We start from the raw sequence: 20,664 nt of genomic DNA, 5'->3' as shown, positions 1-20,664 counted from the left end.
GCACACAATACAGATTTATCCATCATTCAAAGAAGCAAAGCTTTAGCTGTCTTTTTAAAATATTGTAAACATTACAATGAAATTCTCTTAAGAGAGACGTCATTATTTTTCCAAGTGATGTGACATTTTCTAAAATGAAAGAGTTAATTGAATTATATGCTTTCGAAAGTAATGGAAAAAACAATGAAAACTACCGTTAAGGAAATAGGTCTTTGTGTAGAAAAGAGTAATATAGCAGGCCTGAGGCTGCTATCTTAGAAAGGCCTGCTTGCAAGGTTGGCCCTCGGCTGACATTTGGGAACTTGGCTGGTAAACAGTTCCCTGTACTGACATGAAGCTTCCCTAAGCGATAAGATGATTTTGCCCACCTGGGGACTAAACACTTGCTTTCATTTCAGGAAAGGAAAAGTAGTTGCTAGGCAGAGGATGCCTATGTAACCAACCCATTAAAATCCTTGGGTACTGAGTCTTCAATGGGCTCCCCTGGGCAGAGACACTACACACATGTGACTGTATTTTTGCTGCTGGGGAAGTGTGCCCTCTGCATGATCTGTCATGAGAAGGAGAGAGCACAGGAAACCTGCACATGGATTTCTCCAGATTTCATGGGTATCTTTTTTTCCTTACTGATCTGGCTGTATACCCTTGCCACATCACTGTAATAAAATCTTAGCTGTGGGTACAACTATATGTTGAGGCTTCTGAGTCCTAGTGAATCACTGGACATGTGGGTGATTTGGGGACCCCTGAAACAGATTCATTTTCAAAGATTCCTTAAAAACTTGTATCAGAAATTGTTCATTATTCATACACATAAATAAATCCTGACAGTGAAGGTTTCCTCAAGTTATCAGCAAGTATGATTAAATACCTTGAGGTGCAGATTTACAATCTTGTGTAGTCTTTTCTAGTAGAACTGATGGAATTATTCATTCTGAGTGACAGATATTTAATTGGTATCATTTTTCCCAGTTTCTAGTGATATCATGAAATATTTAATAAGAGCAAGACATTAAGAACAGATACATGACTATAATGGATAACATAGCAGATCATATAAGGTATTATGACCAACTTAAAAAAGAAAGAGGCCTGGAATCTTTGCTTTAATGATGATGAATGTTTTTCTCATGAGACAGAAAATTTGTAATATATTTTATTTCTGTATTTTTCTTCTTAGTTTCAGATCACCCTTCTTCCTGGTTCATGCTCAAGTAAGTATGTCCTTTAGAAGTTCTTTCATAGCAGTCTGTGAGTAGCAAACACTTCTAGATTTTTATGTTTGAAAATATAAAAACCCTTTACTCTTAAATAAAATAATACCTTAGCTGGGTATAGAATTCTGAGTTGAAAATAATTTTCCCTCTGCATTCTGAATATATCACTTTATTTTCTTTTAGCATCTATCATTGCCCTTAAAAAATCTGTAGCTAGGGACTTCCCTGGTGGCACAGTGGTTAAGAATCTGCCTGCCAATGCGGGGGACACGGGTTCACGCCCTGGTCTGGGAAGATCCCACATGCCGTGGAGCAACTAAGCCCGTGCGCCACAGCTACTGAGCCTGCACTCCAGAGCCCGCGAGCCACAGCTACTGAGCCTGCATGCCACAACTACTGAAGCCCGCAGGCCTAGACCCCATGCTCTGCAACAAGAGAAGTCACTGCAATGAGAAGCCCATGCACCGCGACGAAGAGTAGCCCCCACTCGCCGCAACTAGAGAAAGCCCATGCGCAGCAACAAAGACCTAACACAGCCAAAAAAAAAAAGATAATAAATAAATTTTAAAAAAATCTGTAGCTACTCTGTCATTAGTTATAATTTGTCTTTAGTCCCTCTGTAGCTTTTAAAATATTTTCCTCTTTATCCCTGATATTCTGCAATTGCTCTATGATGTGTCTAGGTTATAACTGATTTTAATTAATCCCATTTCACATTCATTGTGTTGTACTTGAAGGTATTATTTCTTCAATTCTGAAAATTCTCAGGCATTATCTCTTCAAAGGGCCTTCTTTACTAGTCTCTCTCTTTTTGTCTCTAGACTTATGTTGGTACCTCTCAATTTATCATCTATGTATCTTTCATATTTCTGCAATGCTTTTTAGGTGAATTCATTCTCTGTTTCCCAATTTCCTAATTCTCTCTCTGATTTTATACAGTCTGAAGTATATCTTACCTACAGAGTGTTTATTTCACTGACTATATTTTACACATCCAGGATGTCTAGTTGGTATTAGTGCTTCTGAATATTCAGTGTTCTTAATCATCTTGTTATTATTTCAAATTTTATTTTAAGGGGTTTTCTGGATTTCCCATAATTTCCATTTACTAAGGAAAGAATCACCTTTATACGAGTCAGCACTCTGGTCAATTGCTGTATCTTTTTTCAACCTCCTTATACTCGTGGGTGAGGAAGCTCTTCTTGCCTTCCCAGTTGGTTTCACCCAGTGAGTCAATCTTCAGTTTCCTGACATAGCTGTGGTCCATTTGTTCTCTGATCCCCATTAGAGTAGACTCCCAGTCATTTCTAGCTCTTTCTGGACTCAGAGCCTACCAGGTATATGGCTTTAGTTCCCATTTATTGTTGTGTGCAATTTTGTTCTTTCTTCTAGTCCTTGGAGACTAGATCTTGTTTTTGACCATGACTGTATCTTTTTGTGTTTGGGGTAGGGTGTGTGTGTGTGTGTGTGTGACAGAGAGAGAGAGAGAGAGACAGAGAGACAGAGAGAGAGAGAATTCAAAGTATAAGCTCATAAGGCTTACTGACCACCAAAAATAGACTCCTTTTGTAAACATTTGTGAAGGTCCATTCTCTTAAAAAACATATTTTTATCTTTTTTCCTGAATCATCATTCAATAAAATCTTTCTAACACCATCACTAGCACATTCTGTTTATTGTAGTGAGCATCTGGGTGAAAATTCTTTGAACTTTCTCCCTAAGAATGTTTACAAACTCTGAGCTTTAGCTACTTATGAATTTATATTGTCAATTGGGATTTCTTGACTGAGCTGCAGGCTGCCTAACTCAACAGATTTAATGTGTACAAAACTGAGCTCATGATATCTACCACCCATCAACCGAATCTGCTCCTCTCCTAGTCTTCTATACCTTAGTAAATGGCAATTCCATTTCTCCCCACAGTGGCTCACACCCAGAATACTAGAGTCAATCTTGACTCTTTCTTTTCTCTTATAGCCCATAGTCAATCCACCAGCAAGCTGTATCAGCTCTGTATTCACAGTATGTTTACAATATGACTTTTTCTTACCATCTCTACTACTACTATCACCTTGGTCTAAGCCACCATCATCCCTCACCTGCATCACTAAAATATCTCCTCACTGTTCTCCCTTCCTCTGCTCTCACATCTTCTATTTTTAACATAAGAGCCAGAGTGATCCTGTTAAAATATGATTTGATCATGAAAACTCTCCAATGGCTTCTCATCTCACTCTGAATAAATGCCCAAATCCTTCCACTGACCCTGAAGGCCCTGTATGACCTGGCCCCTGTTACTAACTTTGCTCCAGCCACACCTGCTGTTCCTAGATTCTGCTGAGTGCAGTCCCATCTTAGGGCCTATACCTTTGCTGTTCCCTCTGTCTGAAATGTTTGCTCAGATACTGAAAGCAGCTCTTTTGCCCCTTTCCTGTTGGCCCATTTCTGTTCCCCTCTAACCTTAAAATAACCTAATTATAAGAATGAGATGACTAAGCAATTGAAACTAACTCCTGACCTATGTTCTCCTGAATGCACACCATGCCTTGTCTAACTTGTTGATTCTTTTCCTAGATAAAAAGAAGAAAGAATGAAGAATTAAGCAGTTAAAAAATGACTCGCTCTCTACCCCCAAAAGCTCCCTTAGCAATCCTGCAGGCAGATCATGCAGGCAAGATAACATGTGAAGAAAGAGGCAGCCAGCCTGCACCCAATGGAGAATGATGCAGAACCCAACCTCCTGCCTTGATGATTCACTGAGATTCTTCAGCCCCATTTTTCCCTTTAAAAACTGTCATGGCTGACCAGAATCTTCAGAGTTGGTTTCTGGACACATGTCCACCTTCTCCCCAGATTGCCAGCTTTTCTGATTAAAGCACCTTTCCTTTCTACTGACACTTGCCTCTCGAATTATTGGCTTATGAGCAGCAAGCAGCCGAACCTGGGTTTGGTAGCAATACTCTTGTGGCTTACTCCCTTACCTCCTTCAGATCATTAGTCAAATGCTTCCTTTTTAGTAAATTCTTCCCAGGCTTCCCTATCTAAAATTGTTATCCTTATCATCCTCAACACTTCCTGTTTTCCTTCCCTGCTTTATTTCTTTCCTTAGAACTTAACATTACCAAAAGTACGTATATTTCTTGTTTATTACTCAGCCTTCCCTCCAAATATAAACTATATGAAAGAAGAGGAATTCTGACTGTTTTATGCACTGTTTTATCCTTTGACTAGAACAGGGATTTTAGTACTTCCTCTGTGTAAGACAGAGGAAGTACTAAATAAATACTGGTTGAGTGCATAAAAGTTGAACAAACCACCCTCAAAGAACACAGGATGTAGTCTTAATTAACTGATTGTTTTAACCTGAAGCCCTTCAGTGGGAAATAAACAAGCCAGGTGTCTTTTCTCCAGTAATCCACGTACAGCATATTACTGATGTTCTGTTCTTTAGTAGACTGTTCCTTTTGGTAGATAAGAAAAAATTCCTTTTTATCCAATCTCCTTTAACATTACTTGTAATGAGATTGTCTTAGTGCACTTAACAGTTTAAATTTGAATTCAAGATGTGGTGGGCAAAGCGCATTAAATGTGTCAAAAGATATTTATGCATATAATTATATGATGAATTATGAATGGATGTGTTGAAATCACAATTCAATCCATAAAAATAGAATGTGCTAAAATAAAAGGCCATTATGAAAGCATTGTTGATCCTCTTCTTAACCATGGCGATGCATGCAACAGTATTCTGTTTGGCTATAAAAGATTCCTTTTTCAGACAGTTGCCTGAAAAGAGCATTTGTCTTTCATTTTGTCCACAGATGTTCTGTTCAAACTCTATTCCCCCCTCTTCTGGATGAGGAAGTGAGGGGGAGGGTAATTTGGGTCATTCTTATCCTGAAACTTTCAGAAGCACTTATTTTAATTGTGGAAGAAAATGACAGTTTCTGTGTTACATTTTGAAAGCTCAGCTACTATTAAATTCTTCTCAAGTTGCAAATTGCCACACTTACAGAAAAATTTGCAATCAAAATACTCTCTTGTTGCAATATAGCAACTTCCTCTTACTGTAATCTTCTGCAAAGTTCCAAGATTTCTTCAGTGACTAGTCAAACCAATAGCTTATTTCTTATACATAAGAAAAGGTGCTTAGCAATTTGAAACTCTTGGGACAAATGACAACTATTTCCACATATTTAATCTTTTTAATAAACAAATAAACAAGAGCTTTTGAGATTTAAATATTTCACAAAGAAACGTATTTTCCCTTACTTTCTCATTGTGTGTCAGCAGAAAAAGTCTAAATATGAGCAAGCGGGGTAAGATGGTAATGGGAGTAAATAGTATATCAAGAAATCTTCCATTTACATGAAATAACAGCATAGAACTGAACAAGTTTACTGTTGATGGTGGTCTTGCCATTCTAGCGCATGAGAGAGAAACTCTGCGCTGAACGGGGTGGGGATGAGGCACTGCATGCACGCTGGGTCTTTGAGGACAGTGGGTGAGCTTGCTCTGGATTCTGTCAATAAAGTTAACCTGACTTTATATTGACTGAAAATGGCTCTACACACACTCAAAAATAAGCATGCTTTTAAAAATAACAAGCATTCTAATAAATTATGAGTCAAACAAGAACAAAAAGGCAGTAATTGGGGGGAATTTAGAGAAGGTCAAACTCAGGTTGGGCAGGGTCAATGTTTCATCAGAAGAATATCATGCATATCAGATTCTGAAGGAGGGAGGTAAGTGAATCTTATACAAGATTCCATAAGGCGATTCCCCTTTCCTATTGGACAGTAAGTGGTAAGGTGGGAAGAAGAGCGATTATAGTGGTGAATGGTCAGGAAGGGTTACAAAAGTCACCACCCTTGGGAAACAGGAACTGTCATTCTTGGATCGTAATAATTATCATTTACTGAGGGCTTATGTGTGAGGCACAGTATTAGGGACTTTATATCAGTTATCAATCTTAATCCTTACAATAAATTTGTTCCGTGGTGATCATTAACACCATTTCAAAGAGGTGAAAACAGAGTAAACAACTTGCTCAGGAGCTCACAGGTAGTGGCAGAGTCAAAGTTCAAACCCAGGTCTATCAATCCCAAAACCCGTTCTAACCACTCTGTGCAATACTGCCTCTCAAGCAAATATTCTGTAGTCATGGTAACCATGTGAGAGAAAAGAAAAACTGCTTCTGACATGAAGACACCCATTTATGAAAACCTCCCATGTGATATAAGTACATTGCTATATGGAAAGATTCTATAAAATAAAAAGATATTAGGAAGACACTTTTATATTAATGGAGATAATTCAAACCAGTAACATCTTATCAATCTCTGATTTTCATGCTTTTGTCGATTTTAATTAGCAAGTTATACTGCTCTGTGGGTTTAAAAAAAAGATTTGCAGTTTTTTTTTTTTGGCAACCATTAATCATATCTTCATGAGAGGAAGGCTCATGTTAACATTTTAATTTTGCAAATGAGATAGAAACTAAGGTACAGAAAGGTAATAAGGCTCAGCCAAGTTAGACAAGGATGGGACTGCAATCATATTTTATTCCAAACCTATTAACAGTGTTAATCGAACTCAGCACAACCATAAAGCCCTATGTCAATACTGATGAGGAAATCAGTGATCCAAATAAGGCAAGCCTGCCTCTCCACTAATTCTTTACACAGGAGAAATCTCTTGGAGCTGATTCATTGTGTTATGCAATTTTTCACTTGATACACTGCTGATTATTATGCAATGCCTTAAAATTACTTGGTTCACTTTCTCAACATGTGGTTTTTAACTACTGCATTAGCTTCTACAAAGGCAGAAACCATCTGCTTAGCTCACCACTCTCTGCTCAACTCCTAACACTGGACCTGACATATAATTTTCTATTGAAAGCATGAATCAAACAGTTAACTGACCACCTATGTGTGCGGACAGTGACGCTATGAGTTATGGTACCTCATATGCAATCTGTCAGCACATCCTGTCCACTCTCCCTTCAAAACATATCCAGAGTCCATGCCCTTCTCACCTCTTCCACTTTAGCACCCAGGGCTAAGCCCCTATCACTTCTCACCTGAATTGGCCAGATCCTATCTTGTCTTCCTGCTTCCACACTACCCCCAGCCACCTCCAGCCTATTCTCAACACACCAGCTGGAGTGATACACTTTGAATGTTTATGTTTCAGCAAGAATGGAATGCGCAGTACCAGGAGAACAATACTGTGGTAGTGATCTGGAGACCTGACTTCTACTTCTCCATATTCCAGCGATATGACTATGGACAAGTCACTGAAACTAATCTTGACCTCAATTTCCTCATCTGCGAGACCAGAGACTTGGACCAGATGCTCTTAGAATATCTCACAGAGCACTAACTGTACATGATCCTGACTTAAAGGGAAAAATGGCTAGTTACCAATGTACACCCAATTACTGATGTTGTAGGAATTATATACACCTGCAATCAGTGTCAATCTTAACACAATGCTAGATTATTCACTGAAAGGCACTTAGTTTATGCTTAAGCTCCACCATGTACGGAAAGTACTTATCACCAGCCATATTCGATACAGCTATTTTGGGGTGCTTGATTAATGTGTACAACATGAGACAGAGGCAGAAAGTTCAAATAGGTGAAAAGCAGAACTAGGACAGTGCCTGCTCCTGACACTTCTGTTTGACAAAATGTCGACATCTAGGTGTCAGAGAAATCAGGGTAGGCTTGCCCATCTTTTATGACAAAGAAACGTTTATGACCAGAAAAAATTGAGAGAAGCAGATTTGCCTCCTGAAGGCTACTAAATGACAAGGAAATAAATTATATGTAAAAGAAAATAGAGAAAAAATAATACAAAAGAATCACCTCTAATGAAGAACGTACAAAACCTAAGAATCTCAAATAAAGTCAATGTATATGGCATGATAATTTTGTCAGCAGTTTTATGACAATCAAAATTACTGGAAAATTTTCTGGCTACTGACTTTATGGCTTCATTTTAAAGAATCTGAAACTAAAGAGTTTTGGGTCACCTTCATTTCTAGGTTTGTTGCTCTGATAGGTTGTACATATTTTCTCATCATGGAATTCTTGTCATGTCATTGTAATTCGTTCCAAGAATGCCAGTTTTTCTCTAAATACCTTTATGGCTAAGAGTATGTTTATCAGGCTCTTATTCTGAGATTTTTGCTCTTATAGAATAGATAAGCTCTCCCAGACAACCACTTCAAATGTTTCTACATCTGCTAGTTTTAGCTGCAGTTTTCTTGATCCAGAGACTGTTTTTCCGTAACAGAAAATCTCTCAAAGATAATATTGGATAAAAATCAAAGTTAAGTTTAGAAAGTTTCAAAAGTCACTATATGCAATTCATTTTATAGTAAAATAACAGAGAGATAAATCATACTCTTCCTTCTCTTCCATACTGAACCATCTAGTATGACATGATTTTAAGACTAAAAAAGCAAAATTGGTTTTATCTAACAGAAGAGAAAAAATAACTTGATGGGGAGATTTTTAAAAAAAATTTGTGTTTGCAACAGGAATCAAATCATCATGATGCTGTCAATTTAGATGGCATTTTCCATAGTCCTCTTTGCAGTGCCATGCTCATTTTGTAAATGAGAAAACTGAGTAAGAGAAAGCAAGCAATTTATGCAAGCTCAGATATGAAAAATTAGATTTCTGCAGGGCCTGATGTTTGCTGCCACTTCTGCAGAACTCGTTGCCTCAAATGCACCTAGATTAGGGTTTGGCTTGTTCTCAGCCCACTGGTGAGGATATTTTGGTAGTATGGTTGGAGGAAGGATGCTAAGAATATTTGTGCACTACCATAGTGCCAGACACTGTATCAGATACTTTATATACATCATAATCACAGGGAGCCAAAGCTCTTACCCAATTATAAAAATATATATGGGGGGCACAAGGGAAAAATACAACCTCCTCAAAAATATTTTACTAGCAAACAAAGAAGTGAATTTCATATGGCTGTTTCTTGTACCAGCCATCTGATAAAAATTGAGGACATGATGCTAGAACGCAACTAAGTGAAGGAGATTCAACAACTGGCTAAGATAAGATGGTGTAGGTACATAGCTTTCTGGTACTCTTCCTTAAACAGAGCATGCAAAGAAATTCTTTAAAGAATTGCCTTACGTGTTTTAGCAAGTAGAAACCTCTTTAGGTAAATTAGACATTTTATCCTAATTATTACTTATACTAGTCAATCTTTTGATTTAAGATAGATAAAAGACAATTTGAAGTTATATTTTCCTATATGCTCTGGGGAATTAAGTAAGTAGGCTGTGGGGATGATACCTCCATAGAGGTAGGCTGCACCTTGAGTCCACTCCAAATTTATGATCATTTAGAATTTTTCACTTTACAACTGATCCTCATACAGACTGTCACTAGAATTTTCAAAGCAGGTTTTACCTGGCAGGTACCTGTGGTGCCAACAGAAAAGGAAAACTCAGTGTGGTGGTTATCTACTATGTCAACTTAGCAAAGCTGTAACTATTTATTTCAGAATTCCTCTCCCTGTCTGGTGCTAGTTAGGGCTGGCCAATGTAAATTTGTGTGAATTTTGGAGAATACAAGCGAAGCAGCAGCCTCTCTGCCCTGAAGGTCAGCGTAGGGTGCCAGTCACTGCACCAGCGCACACATACTGCCACTTTTCTGCTGGCTCACCTTGCTGGGATGGGTCAGTAGCCAGGTGTGCAACTCCTTCAGCTCCTCTAAGTCCTGGACCAGGAGCCTGTAAATCTCCATGGCAAAGGGCACCAGCTTCGTTTTGAAGTTGGAGGCAGGCTTCCAGTCTGTGCTCATGGATTCCAGTTTGTCTTGCTCTCCCTGGCTTCACATCTAGATTTTCTTCATGACCACTGGCTCTGCTGAGGTTCTTCACCAGCTCCTCAACGGAGTAAGATCTAGTCCTTTATTCCATGCCACTTAGTGCTTCTGCTTCCCTGACTGAACCCTAGCCGATACATTCATTAACGCCCAAAGAGGACAGATGTTCTAGTCCTAGAAGCCTTTCTGATTTGCTCATCAGGAAGCAAATCCCCATCCATGTAAATGAATCCATTTCCTTTCTGTATGGCATTAAGAATAGTTACTATGTGCCCAGCACAGTGGAACAAACTTTATATACAGTGTATGATTTACTTCTGAAATAGCTGAGTGAATTAAGTATTATTATCCTCTTTATACTGATGAGAAAATGAGATTCAGAAATATGTCTAAGTTCAAACAGCTCATGTTCTATTAACTACAGCATTATTCTTGGCCATCTGAATCTTAGAAAAGACAATTCTTTTCTTTAATGTTGGGCCCTTCTACCTGGAGGTGGTTAGATACAACAGTCATTGTCTCTTGAGGCCACTGTGAATTTATGATAATAAAAGAAAACACAAGAAGGTAAATTATTCTATTTTGAGTTTCAGGAAAGTTTGCATCTAGTTAATCTAAAATTATTTGCATATAAAGAACAGGGATTGAAACACATCTATTTCTCAACATTGCAGATTGTTTTGGGTTCAGGTCTATTAGGATACTGTTTTGGCTTAACCTGATACTTGTAGAGATGCTAAGAAACAGATTTAGCAGTATTATTTAGAACTGAGACTCTAGGTTGAGCTCATGCACTTGGCCTGCTGCCAGTTGCTGTCTGAGCCAAAAGCCAAAGAAGAATCCCTGAAGGCTGCAAACAATTTAACATTGTTCTTGGAAGTTATCTTCAAGAAACCAGAATGTAACAGTAGTCAATAATTGTGCCTTAAACTTCATTCTCACATGAGATCTGGGCCAAGAGTCTCAGGCATGTAGTGTATTAAGAGGAATCTTTGGATGAGATTTGGGTATATACAGCAAATCATTAGGCCTATAGTTTTGTAGAATTGGATGGTGCTGAAACCATCTAGGAAGTAACGCATTTTAGGAGTTGAGTGAAGAAGATAATTTGATATAGGTTATGGCCCTTCAATCAGAAGAGGTTTTAAGCAGTTCTAGGGATAAAATAATCTTACCTGGAGTTTCATTAACCCTGAGATGCTTGATGAAATGAGTTATGGTGGTGAGGTAATATGGGTAGAAGTGATTATGGGAGCAAAAAGGTCTACTCCCAACAAAACTTGAGGAAATTTTCTGAGGTTATAAAACTGGGAGAGACAGGCCTACAACATGAAAGAGAATGGGGTTTCTTTAACCTCTCTGATCAAGGGCCTCTCATCAGAATTTAGGTTTTATTTTATTTTTTAGAAGGCAACAAGGAATTTGTAATAAGATTTGAATTTAATAAATTTCAACTTAATAAATTCCAAATTCAATTCTTCTGTGTCCTGTTTTGCATGATGCCTCACTAATTAAGCCAGATTTTGTGTTTTCCTTCCTGGCAGCTATTATCTAACCAGGAACTAGAAGAATGAGGCCCCCATTGGTTCAAGCATAAAACTGAAAAGGACTGGCTTTAAATAATCTGTTTTATACAGTGTAAGCGGAAACCTCTCTCAAGAGTGAGGGCGTATTAGTGAATCTTTTTGTTTGTTTGTATAATGCTTAATTTATTAAACTTAAAAAAATTTATGAAACAAATTTTTCAAACATTTAAACAATATTTTCACAATTAATAAAAGTTATGAATTTTAATCAGTCTCCTAGGAATTCCATTAAGTCACAAGCCCTATACATCAAATATTTTACATGCTGCCAACACTTTAAAGGCACCACAGAACATAATAATAAAAGTCAAATGGATTACTCTTGCACTTAAGCAATATAAAAGTGCAATATGTTTGGTCTTTTTTTCAGTATTTCTGTACTTATTTTTTGGAAGTCTTTTAATGATTGATTAATTTCCTTTAATAGTTATAGGACTATTCAGATCATCTACTTCATCTTGGGAGAGTTATGTAGCTAGTGGGTTTTGAGGAATTGGTCCATTTCATCTAAACTGTTAAAGTTAAGTGCAGAGAGTTGTTCATAGTACTTCCTTATTATTCTTTAAATGTCTATGAGGTTTGTAGTGATAACCCCTCTATCATTCCTTATACTGGTAACTTTAGTCTTCTCTCCTTTTTCCCTTTGTCAGTCTTGCTAGACATTTATCAATTTCTTTTTTGATTTTTCAAAAAAATTTACAGCTTTTGAATTTCTCTACTATGTTTTCTGTTTTCAAATTTCATTTCTTCTCTCTATTGTCTTCCTTATGCTTGCTTATTTCTTGTTGTTCTTTTTCTAATTTCTTGAGGTGACAACTTTCTCATTTTCTTTTATTTATTTTTTTGGCCATGCCACATAGCTTGCGGGATCTTAGTTCCCTGACCACGGGTTGAACCCGGGCCCTGGCAGTGAAAGCGCCAAGTCTTAACCATTGGACCAACAGGGAAGTCACTCTCCTTTCCTGAGATAAGTATTTAGTGCTATAAATTTTCCCCTAAGCATATGTTGTGTTTTCATCTTCATTCAGGTCAATTTTCCTTGAGATTTCCTCTTTTATCTACGGATTATTTTAAAATGCGTTCTTTAATTTCCAAGAGGTTGGAGACTTACTTGTTAATTGTTATTGATCTCCAGTTTGATTCCATCCATTATGGTTAGATAACATACTTTGTATGATTTCAGTTCTTTTAAAATTAAGGTTTATCTTATGACCCAAGATATGGTCTATCCTGATGACTGTCCCATGCACACTTGAAAAGAATGTGTATTCTGATGTTTTGGGGAGTCAGATACCGTTGGTGGGTAGTTGTTCAGCACTCTAGACCCTTGCTGAGTTTTTGTTTAGTGGCTCTATGAATTACTTACAGGGGTGTTCAAGACTTCAACTATAATTATAGATTTGTCAATTTCTCTTTTCAGTTCTGTTGGACTTTGCTTCTAGTATTTTGAATCTCTTAATGCATATACATTTAAGATGCATATAAGATTTAAGATGCATAAAAAATTTAACATTTTTATGCCTTCTTAGTGAATAGATGCTTTTTACACCTGTTGTGGTGGAGGAGGAGCATGATTTTTTTTAATGGTTTTCACTAAAATAACTATTAGTATAAATGGGTCAGGAAACACAAGTGAATTTTCCTCCTAGACTTCTTCATGGACTTGCATTCTATAAAACTGTTTCATATTTATAGACAAGAAAAGCCAAGATTTCATTCCTTCTACTTTTTAAAACCACATAACTGTATTTAAGGCAGTGGGTCTCAACAATTTTTGATTGTGACCCTCTTAGGCCAGTAGGCCCTGTGGTCCATTTGTCCCTACTTTCCAATGGAAAATTAACTAGGTGATACCAATAGAAAATGACTGTAAGTACTGTAGGGTATGGATAATTCATAGTATCATCTTTTAGAAAATCTGGGTAATGTGAATTACAACATGCTAGAAGGTAAAGCAAGCAACCTAAAGCAAACTAAAGTCAATAGTCTAGTGATAATTCATAATAAAAAAAGCAACTGAAAACTATAGGTAACTTAAAAAAATCCCGATGATGTACCAATATAGCATTCCTCCCGAAAACTGTGGGAACCAGAACCATCTACACTTGGGCTTGTGCAATAAGAGCACAACTGTACTGTACTAGGCATCTTGGAAAAATAGTGAATTAGAATATTCACTAAACTCTACTAATGCATTATTTTATGATTATTCAATTTATAACCTTTTAAAATCATTTAGTAGGTTACTAATAAGCAATATCTAGTCACAAGTGAAAATTAAAGTCTGTGAAATTATGTGTTATTTGCCCATAAGAATCAAAGGAAGGACTGCCATTTCCGCATAAAGCCTCAGTCACCAGGAGCCGTTTGCTAAGGACAGCCCAATAGTTTCAGAATCACTACTCTAGTGAAGTGCTCCAATGGGAAACACTTGTCACAGTCCCGGCTGTTCCCACGTAGGCTTTGCCAGTGCTACTACGAAGTTGGCATTAACACTCTAGAAATTGTGAAGTCATCCACAGGAACCAGAGAATACATATGATATGAATACAATGATATTTAGAATGGATATCTGCATGCACCCCGGTGAGGAGAAACATCATGTCACACTGTACCATGGCTGCCATCTAGGTGAGTAAAGTCAAAGCCTGGAGAAAGTGGTTATTATAAACAATTGTTAGCTCAGAGATGGTTATCTAGCCACTGAAACTAACTGCCCTCTTATTTTAGCTACATTGATCCTGAAACAATGCAGCTAAGACAGGCCTATATTAGACAAATCAGTCTTTATAACTGTAGATAAATTTAATTATAAATGTTTATAGGCTGACAATATAGCATATTTTTCATCTTTGTGATAATAATAGCTCTGGCTTCTCTAATAGATGGTAAAATCCTTATGAGTAGACATGGCTTTATTCATCTAAAAATGTGAGTTTTGGAGTCAGACTGCTTGTACTCATATTTCAAGTCTGCTACTTTCTGGCTGTGTGACCATGAGCAAGGTAAACTCTGTGCTTCAGTTCTTCAAAATAGATATAATAATAGTAGCAACCTCAGAAGGTCAATTTGAAGATTCAATGAGATAACGTATGTAAGTTCTTAGCATAGGAACTTAGTAAGCAATAGGTAAATGTTAGCTATTATTAGTAGTAGCAGTGGCAATATTATTATCATTTATATATATTCTACACCACTTATTGGGCCTTAAAGATAGTTGGCACTACTAGAATTGCTGTTGAGTTTCTGCTAAATTATGTTATTTTTTGAGGGGCAATTTGAAACACTTGGGATAAATGATAAATACTTCTATATATTTAATTTTTTAAATAAACAAACAAAAGACTTTGAGATTTAAATATTTCACAAAGAAAAGTATTTTCCCTTACTTTCTCATTATTGTGTGTAGGCAGAGAAAATATCTAAACATGAGTAAGTGGGGTAAGATGGTAATGGGAGTAAATATTAAATCAAGAAATCTTCCATTTACATGAAATAACAGCATAGAATTGAACAAGTTTACTGTTGATGGTAGTCTTGCCCATCTGGTGTATGAGAGAGAAACTCTGCCAATGTTCAAATCCCAGCTCCACCACTTAACTACTTATTGTTAGTGCCTTAGCTTCCTAATCTGTAAAATGGGGAAAATACCAGCACCTTTCCTCATAGGTTTTTTATGAGGATTAAGTGAGTTAAAATTTGCAAATTACTTAGAATAGTGTCTGTTTCATAATGTTTATTTACTTGTTAAATTTTTAAAAATAAGATGTCTTTTAACAGCTCTCCACCTCCTTCCTCTAGAAGCTCCACCAAAAATCCTTTCACAATTTGATGGAAATGGCTAAAAGTACTTATCAGAAGTGAAATAGTAACTGAGTGTTTGCAGTTATATCCTAAATAACTAAGACAAGCCACGCAAATGCTGGAATGTTATGAAACAAATCATCCAGATTTTTTAACACCTACTCAAAATCTGTTTTAAATAAGCCACCTAAAATCACATTATTCAGTTTATGAAAGTGTACCTGCATGTTGCCTAGATCCATTATCAAATTTTACTTTTCTGGCTTCTCAGCATGTAGATTTAAAATATATCATTATTTTGTTTTTGGATTTAGTTCAGCAGCTTTAATGTGAGAGCAAGGTGTCATATGTATATCATATTAAGCAAAAAAAAAGTCCTGAATCTAATCATCCCTTATCTAAAGGCTTTCCTCACTACATTTGGATTTCTCACACACACACACACACCAGACACTGCTGTCTGCCTTTGCTTCATGTGCTCTCAGGTCAGACGAGGGTTTTGGCAGCTAACAACTCCCACATTTTCTCACAGAGAACCAGTGAGTAGGTAAAATAAAGTTATACTCTTTTGAAAAATACCATCACATGCTTGGCTGACAGGCATGTTGTGACCTCCATAATGAGAGGGCAGTGATAGGAAAAGGGCAAGAACTAGCTGGAGTGGAGGAGATGAGGCCAGGCTGAGGGGGAGCTAATCCTGTTGCCCTGGTGGCACCTGTGGAGCAGAGAAGTCTTGTAAATCACCCTGATTAAAGGTACAAACTTAAGACCTGCTTTGATAGGGAGTCCAACATGGTGAGTGTAAATTACTAGGTGCTTCCAATACTCTTTTAAATGGGTGGGTGGTCAGAGTTAGGCTCCACATGGTCTGTCGTCTGTATCAGTAAAGCAGCCAAACCCTCGTTGGAGGAGGCGCCAATAAGGGCAGAGTTCCCATCTTTGGAGTGAAATGGAAACCTAATCGATAAAACAAAGTAGAATTTAGTCATGTGGACTAGACAAACATGATAGAAGACATTCGGAGCCCTATGCCTCTCCCCAGGCACATGGGACACTGGGCCTATGGTAATAGGTTCCTGGTGGTTCCCACTATGAACACACCCCAACTGAAGGTCAGCTTGTGCTGGGCAGGGCTGGTCATGGAGGTGGCTCTTGTTTTTGCAGGCTGAAGATATCAACTGAGAGATACTGAGAAAGGCATTGAAGTTCCTGTCACATTCTCTCACTCATTCATTCATTTATTCATCACATTTTTATTGAGCACTTATAAGGTACTAGACCTAGACTAGGTACTAAAATATAGTGCTGAACAAAATGGAGAAACTATCCTTTCCTGTCATGGACACGGACATGCCCTCCCTACCATGTATAGTGAAGAAAGATACTAAGCAGATAATCACACAAATAAATACGTAATTATGAATCATAAGAAAGTTTTCGAAGTACATATACAGGGTGCTAAGAGACTATAATAGGAGAAACTGATTTAGTTTAGGGTGTAGTGGTCAGGGAAAGTCTCTGCAAATTCAGGTTTAGATAGGAGTCAGCCGGGGGAAAGACGGGGTAGAAGCATTCTCAGTAGAGGGAGGGACATGTCAAAAAGGAAAGAGGTGGCAAAGACTGGTGATAATTAGGGTAGTTAGAGCATAGTGAATAATTTCTTTTCAAATAAGTTTAAGAAAAATACATAAATTGGAATAACAAATATATGGAATTAATTAAAAAATTATGTATTTTACAATACCATAAACTTCTAAATCTTCTTTATTATTATATAAACATTTCTGCTATAATTGCTAAGAGGAATGAGTCATGCTGAAGTCAAACTGTACTTGCCTGGCTTTGTGTATTTTTATTAGGCTGCTTTCCAGAATAGACGAATGGGGATTATAATCTAGGAGCTTAAAAAGGAACACCCTGCACACGCACACACACCTTTAGTAAATTGTTTAAGGGTATTTAATGCTGATATGATCCTGCTATTAAATTCAACTAAATTTTCTCTAAATTTCGACCCAGACCACATGGAGCTAGTATTATAGCAGAGATAGCTGCCTTACGAAACTCAGTATTCCATCTTTATAATCCTCTTCCACTTAAGTCCTATTTCATTAAAAATAGTTGTGCTATCCAAAGGAATAATTGGTAAGAATGAAGATTAATGGTTCATCATGAAGGTGACTGGAGTACATATTGATACTGATCTTGTGTTTTTAAAAAAATTAACATAAGTAAACATCCTTTTATTTTAAATAAGTACATATATACAGATTAAAAAATAAAAAATTCCTGTGAAATATAAAAAGCAATCATTTAAATATATTTTATTTTGCCTCCCAGGTCCAGGCAATTTTAACTATAGTACCCTGTAGTCTCAGTAATATATCATGCTGAATAACTACTTGTGTTTTATAACAGCAGTAGCTCTGTATGTTTTTCTGAACCTAATAAAAAATAGTAATATAGAGCAAAAGAGAAACCTGGGTAGAAATCAATCCAGCTACCAGAAATGTTATTAAAATCAACATATGAGCGCACACGTTTCTTCAAGTGAAACTTTTTCAAAATTCACTCATTTAGTTATTAAAGCACAAATTCATTTGTGTGTGCAATGCCTACCATGCATGGAGGACCAGGGCAGAGTGTGGAAAGATCCCTGCAGTAGGTGGTTTGGGTTCTAGTCCTTACTCTTAACACTTTTTTGCAACACAGCTTTGGATAAATCACTTAACATTTTTGAGTTTGAGTTTTGTCATTTGCAAACGCGGTTGTTGTGAGGTTTAAAAGACATAACAAATGTGGAAACTCCCTTGATAACTGTAAAAGTACTAAATAAATGCAAGTAAAGTCCTCTAAGGAACTTAAGAGTCTAATAAAAATCTCACCAATGAATGTTCTTTCTTTTTGAACACTGGTTATAGACATTGAACATACACTTTGGGGCTAACAATTATTTAGCTTCTTTTAAACCAGAGAATAGTTAGAAAATGTCCAGCTTTTCACTCTGAAATTAGTGGGTTAGTGTTACATGGGAGGACCTCCTCCATGATTAACAATATTCCTTACCCTGTGCTGTCTCTCTGTTAAAAATTAGTTGGGATAAATATCATCTATCTGGGAAATACCCTGTTACAGACTCAGGATATAGAATAAAAATAGGAGGCAAAGGTAGGCTCTGCTTTCTTTCTTGGAATAAACTTCTAGAAGTGAAGTTACTAGACCAGGTTCTTTGCACACTTAACTAAATAATGCCTTTCAGAAAGTTGGTAACAACTTATAGACAATACTAGCCAATACTCACAATATTCCTGATTAGCAGTTTTACCTTTTACTGTCTTCCATAATTTAATTACTCAAAATCCACAAGACTCAGCTATTTTCCTTCCTCACACAGTATATTCCTGTCTGGACGTGCATGACAGGATGACACAGGCTGAGTGTTTAAATGAGCCTTCAATGGCTTACCGCTCCTCTTAACGACAAATCCAAACACTTTAATAGTTTACACGCTCTGGGTGAAGTGGCCTCTTCTTCCCTCTCTAGCTTCATCTCTCACTACCAACTTCCCTCTCGAATAGGCCAGCTGTCTCTTATGTTTAGATCTTTGTTCAGGCTATTACTTCTGACTAGAACACCAGCTTCTCAGTGTGACGATAGCATTTCTGATTAGTGACAGCAAAAGTGGCCCCCGTCATACAGGTACAAGTATTGATTTCAGAATGACTGCAAATGTCTATGGAAAAAATAATAACCTGATTTGCCACTTATTCAAAGTAGCAGGTTTTGATATGGGCATTATTCTCTTGGAGAGGAAGAGGCTGGTGGTATGTAACTGGGGACAGGAGAGGATAGAGAACGAGCACCCAAGAGTGCTAACTGCACTCCTATGTCAACCCAAATATGAAAACATTTTTCTTCATTTTCGTTTTATGAGAGACCTAGCGAATAAGTAATTAGATGATTTAAAAGATATACTCAGGAAAGCAACTCAACTATGAGTTGTTAAATCTTTCACATCTTGTATATCTAGATGGTCTGTCTTCCACAGCAGTGGCAGATTAAATTTTTTTGATGCTGTGTACACTAAGCACAGTTGTTCAACTCACTTAAAAACCTGTAGTCCATGTTTTTCAAGGGCTTCTAATAAGAAGCACAACAAACTCCCTTTTAACCAAAATGTCATAAAATGGGTTGATTTTGTGATTTGAATGTTTTGGCTAACAAGATTCTCAGCCTCCACACTACCATTGTCCTAGTTTCTCATCATCCACCTGGCCTTAATGGCCCTGCCTTTGGCCTCACATCTCTTGATTGATGCTCTGCACCAGAGAGATCCTATAGGCCAATCTCATCATGCAAATCCCCAGGTCAAAATTCTTCAGTAGCTCTTTATTACTACAGGAAAGAGCCTAAGTACTTTATCATAAAATTCCTGATCTAAGCCCCACCTACCTCTCCAGGGGCCCATCTACTACCCCTTCTCACATGCTTTCCTTCAACTTTTAATGAACCAGTAATTTTGAGCCACATGAAGTCCCTGGAACATGCCATATTCGCACACATTTGTGGCACACCTTCATACGTCTTCCCACAAAAACACTGCTTTTCACGCTTCACCCAAATGCTCCCCATTCTGAAGCCTCTTCTCACTTCCCAAGAAGGCAAAGGCCGCTCTTCTCCTACACTTCTTGCACCCACCCATTACAAACTGTATTGGGACTCTCGGTGTGTCTTTCTTTCCATATTACGGTGTGCTATGTCTTCTCATTTTTACCTCGAGAACCATGCTCCAAGTCTAGTGCATAGTAGATGTTCATTTTTAAATGATATCATAAATATATTAAAAATCTTATCTTTAATGTTGAACTTTACAGCTATTCATTTACTGGGTATTATCACACTAATGATTAATCAGCTAATTAATTATTAGTCTCCATAAATTCTGCGCATATTAAGTTGTTTCATTAAAAATATAACCTGCTACAACACATGAACTCATTGAACATATGAACTGAAGAACAAATCAATAAGCCATCATTGTTTTTAAATGTTTTTTTCAGGGCATAAAATCTAAATTTAGGATCTTTTGTGAAAATCTGACAAGAGGATAAAAATAAATAATCTGGAATTTACCAAAAAGAGTCATTTGCCCGTCTGCCAATGAAAGTATTATCATACAGTCTTTGAAATTTT

At 37.1% G+C, this 20,664-nt stretch overlaps 1 protein-coding gene and 1 long non-coding RNA gene across 6 annotated transcripts in view; one reads left to right on the top strand and one right to left on the bottom strand.

Annotated features, from left to right (window-relative positions):
* The window catches only part of CNKSR2 (connector enhancer of kinase suppressor of Ras 2), a 258,934-nt gene that overhangs the window by 65,966 nt on the left and 172,304 nt on the right, over positions 1–20,664 (bottom strand). The window lies entirely within an intron of this gene.
* Positions 1–20,664, top strand: part of LOC309652982 — a 122,858-nt gene extending 102,194 nt beyond the window's left edge. Inside the window, exons 2-3 of the long non-coding RNA XR_014258941.1 lie at positions 1,181–1,214; positions 1,401–20,664. This is a non-coding gene — a long non-coding RNA (uncharacterized lncRNA). The remainder of the gene's footprint in view (positions 1–1,180; positions 1,215–1,400) is intronic.

The sequence above is a fragment of the Balaenoptera physalus genome (assembly GCF_965194825.1).
Source record: "Balaenoptera physalus genome assembly, chromosome: X".
Lineage (NCBI taxonomy): Eukaryota > Metazoa > Chordata > Mammalia > Artiodactyla > Balaenopteridae > Balaenoptera > Balaenoptera physalus.
The sequence above is the reverse complement of the archived record's forward strand: the minus strand, read 5'-3'. Positions and strand labels throughout refer to the sequence as shown.